Below are 4,095 nucleotides of genomic sequence, written 5' to 3'. Positions count from 1 at the left end.
CTTGGAAATATGCAAAAATAAAATTTGATAGTACGAGCACACGTCTGAACTCCAGTCACCATGCTTAATCTCGTATGCCGTCTAAAAAAAAAAAAAAAAAAAAAAGAAGCATCAGCCCCCTTCTTGGTCTGACATGTGCTGGAGCGATAAAGTGGCAGGATCCAGCCCTGTTGGCAAGGCAGACACTGACGCAGACAGCCCCAGTCAGGCAGCCATCCCCTGGGGCCTAGGGCCAGAGTTCTGGGCTCCCATCCCCCTCTGGAAGAAGTGAGGCTTAGCTCTGTGGTGGATGACGGACTGGCTTGGGGTACACACAGAAATGTACCAACCCAAGAGCAATTTGAGGACAGGAGGGAGGCCATTTGCAGCCAGCCAACAACAAAAAAAGCCAGACTCTGGTGTCTTGCTGAAAGCATGAACCCTTCCTGTGGGCACCCCACGGAGGCATTTGCTGGTCTCTGCATATATGCGTGGGCGGCTGCCCAGATGAGAAGCAGGCGTCTTCTGGCTGCTGCCCCACTGTCCCCCCAGTGCCAGCCTCCACAGTCCCTTGGCAGGGGCACTTCCTGTTTCCAGAGACCCCCAGTGACCCACTCTTGAGGGTCGGTTGGGGAAAGGGCCCAAGTCCAGGGTACCTTGGTCAGATGCATCAAAATCTGCGTTCCACTAAATCAAGGATAAAACAATTTTGTGTTTCCCTTGGCTTAAGAGGAAAGATCCAGAAAAGTACCACAGAGAAGCAACTCGCTGGCCCACCGGTGGGGCGGTGGGTGGTTGGATGATCTCATTGGCTCTTCCATAGCTAACCTCTGTAAGGAACAGATTGCGGCTGCCACGGGCTGAACTCAGAACGATCAGGGTCACTGTGTTGCTCACCGTGTGCCAGCTCTGGGCTCTGAGCTTTCCATGCGTTTTCTCATTCAGTCCTCACAACAGCCGCATGGGGAAGGTCTCATTGCTTTCACTGTCTTGAAGATGAGCAAATTTAAGCACAGAGGGCTTAAGTAATTCAGCCAAGGTCACAAAGCCAATAAAGGATGGAGGTGGGAGTTGAACTCAGAATGTCTGACTCCAGAGTGCAAACTCTTAGCCATCTGGAGTGCTGCCTCCCAAAGGGCACTGAAGTTGGGCAAGCGATGTGAGAATGAGTCTCAGGCTGGGAGTGGATCATCTGGAAATTATCAGTGTGCCTTACTCTCACCATGAGTACCATCCCTGCTTCTATTCCAGTAGACCCAAGCAAGAGAGCTCGTGCCCAGAACTTTAGAGGGCCCTGTTCTCGTCCTGGAAATCCTGGTGGTGTAGTGGTTAAGTGCTATGGCTGCTAACCAAAAGGTCGGCAGTTCGACTCCACCAGGCACTCCTTGGAAACTCTGTGGGGCAGTTCTACTCTGCACTATAGGGTTGCTATAAGTTGGAATCAACTTGACGGCAATGGGTTTTCTTCTCATCCTGGAGTCCCTGGGTGGTGCTAATGGAAAGGTTAGTGGTTCGAGTCTACCCCGAGTCACCTTGGAAGAAAGGCCTGGTGATCTGCTTCTGCAAGGTCACAGCTGTTAAAAACCATATGGAGCACAGTTCTACTCTGCACACATGGGGTCACCACGAGTCAGAACTGGCTCAATGGCAACTTTTTTGTTGTTGCTGCTGTTCTGGTCTTCTTCCCACCACGACACCCCATGGGGTGAGAAGTCTGCAAGACCAAGGGGACACCCATCGGAGGCTGTGCCCCCATTTTAAACCACGCTTCGGGTACCCGTGACCCGGGACCCAGGGCCTGCATGAGTTACCCTCCAGGCATCTTACTGAGGGCTAACCATGCCGCAGAAGTACATACCCTTAGGCCCTCAGGGTGGCCAGGGGCAGGGAGCTGTGGGGATGGGGCCTGCACTCACAGTGCAGAGAGAGTCGGGGCGGCAAGAGAAGGGGACAGACAGTGGGCGGGGCCCTGTTTATACTTTCATCGGTAGCTCCTGCAATTGTGAGGGGCGGGCCTGCCCACCCCTACCCACTCCACTGCCTTGGTACAGAAGCTTCGCTCATGGTGTGGCAGAAAGCACTCTGCTCAGAGCTCACACGGCTGGGATGATCCCAGCCCCTCACTTCTCAGCTGTATGCCCTTGGGAGGCTCATTTCCCTGTCCTGGGTACTTCCGGGTTTGTTCTGAGCATAAGCTATATGTGTGAGAGTTTTGGGAACCCTACACAGGCAGGGGGGAGTACTGTCAGCTCACACTCAGCCCACCGCAGCCAAGGGACACCCTCCCAGCCTAAGCTGATTCTCCTAGGCTTGGTCTTCTGTGTCATCAATGCCACTGTTTTGCTTGAAGGCCTGAATTCTAGAGTTACTTCCTTTGTTGGAAACGTCTAAAGAACATCGTTTCCAAACGATAAAGGGAAGAGAAGGAAGCAGTTTTACTTTGACTCCTGAGGCACACACTCCTCCCCAGGCTTTAACTTCCTTTCCATCATGGACCTTCAGCGTTGATCATGGTTTTTCTGGAAGGAGGATCGGGAAAACCGGGAGATCTAGGTTCTAATCCCGACTCTGTTGCTAACCCTCCGGGGTGAGGTGGGGGGGGGGCTCAGGCAAGTCCTCCACCTCAGTCTGTCTGTGAGAAAGGAGGCTTGTCATTGTAGTGGAATGTTTTTCTGGAACCGTTGACCATCTGAGAACCAATGGCCAGAATGTAGAGGATTGGAAAGGGGTTAGCAAGAATGGTGACTGGTGTGTTGATAACATTACAGCATGTTAAAAATAAAAATTGTTCCCCTCTTGCTCTTGGTAGGATTCGAGGCTGCTCTCACAGTCAGGTTAGTGCTCATCTAGTCCCGGCTTGACCTGTTCCAGGAAGGGCGGCTCTATCTCCCAGGCTCTTGCTCTGTCTGTGGAGAGTTCAGTGCAGCGAACACTTGCTGAGCCCACCACAGGTCAGGTACTGTGCTGGATGCTGGGTGTGCAAGGATGGTGACACTCATCTTCTCCCAAAATGTTTGCTCTCAAGAAGCTGACACTTGGCCGTGTGGTGGGGGAAGGGCAGCCATGGCAGCCAGTCATTTGGGGGACTGTGCTGAGTGCAGGGGACCGTGGTGTTGTGGTGGCAGAATCCTCACCTTCCATGAGGAGACCGTGGTTTGCTTTCTGGCCAATGCACTGCAAACACAGTCAGCACCTGTCGGTCAGAGGAGGCTTGCGTGTTGGGCAGACTAGGAAGAAAGGCCTGGGGATTTACTTCTGAAAATCAGCCAATGAAAACCTTATGTTTCACGATGGTCCAGTCCTGCCGTGCCCAGGCTAATCATGCATTAGTGCAACAACAATGCTAAGTGCTAGCAGACTCTTAAAAAACAAAGCCAAACCCACTGCCTTCAGTCAATTCCGGCTCATAGTGACCGGACAGCACAGAGTAGAACGGCTCCCATAGGGTTTCCAAGGCTGTAAATCTTTATGGAGGCAGGCTGCCACATCTTTCTCCCACGGAGCAGCTGGTGGGTTCGAACCACTGCCCTTTAGGTTAGCAGCCGAGTGCTTAACCACTGTGCCACCAGAGCTACTGGGTGATGCAAATGGTTAATGTGCTCAGCTGCTGACTGAAAGGGTGGTGGTTTGAGTCCACCTGGAGGTGCCTCAGAAGAAAGGCCTGGTGATCTACTTCCAAAAAATCACCTACGGAGCACAGTTCTGCTCTGACACCCATGGAGTTGCCTTGAGTTGGAATTGACTCAATGCCATCTAGTGGTTTGGTTTATGCTAAGTGGTAAGCGAGAGAAACCCACTGCAGGTGCCTCGGTCTTGGGGTCAGAGAAAGCTTTTTTCAGGGCCCCTCGGGGTTTGGTGTAGGTGTCTCAGGGGCTGCCCAGGTGGTGGTGACAGATCTGAGGTAGGACAATGGCCCATCCCTCTTCAGCCAGAGCCTCTCTGCTTTTTATCTGTCTTCTATGCATTCGATTGCAGAAGAATACGCAGTCTCACGCTAAACCTAAACCCTGAAGCTGCTGGCCTAGAGGCGCATTTGCCCTAAATACCAGGGACAATTTCCTGCAGGAGTCAGGTCCTCATCACAAGCTTAGCCTGTAACTTGAACCGGTTGCCATC

The sequence above is a fragment of the Trichechus manatus genome, unplaced genomic scaffold, assembly GCF_000243295.1.
Source record: "Trichechus manatus latirostris isolate Lorelei unplaced genomic scaffold, TriManLat1.0 scaffold00026, whole genome shotgun sequence".
Classification (NCBI taxonomy): Eukaryota; Metazoa; Chordata; class Mammalia; order Sirenia; family Trichechidae; genus Trichechus; species Trichechus manatus.
Note: the sequence above shows the minus strand (reverse complement) of the source record.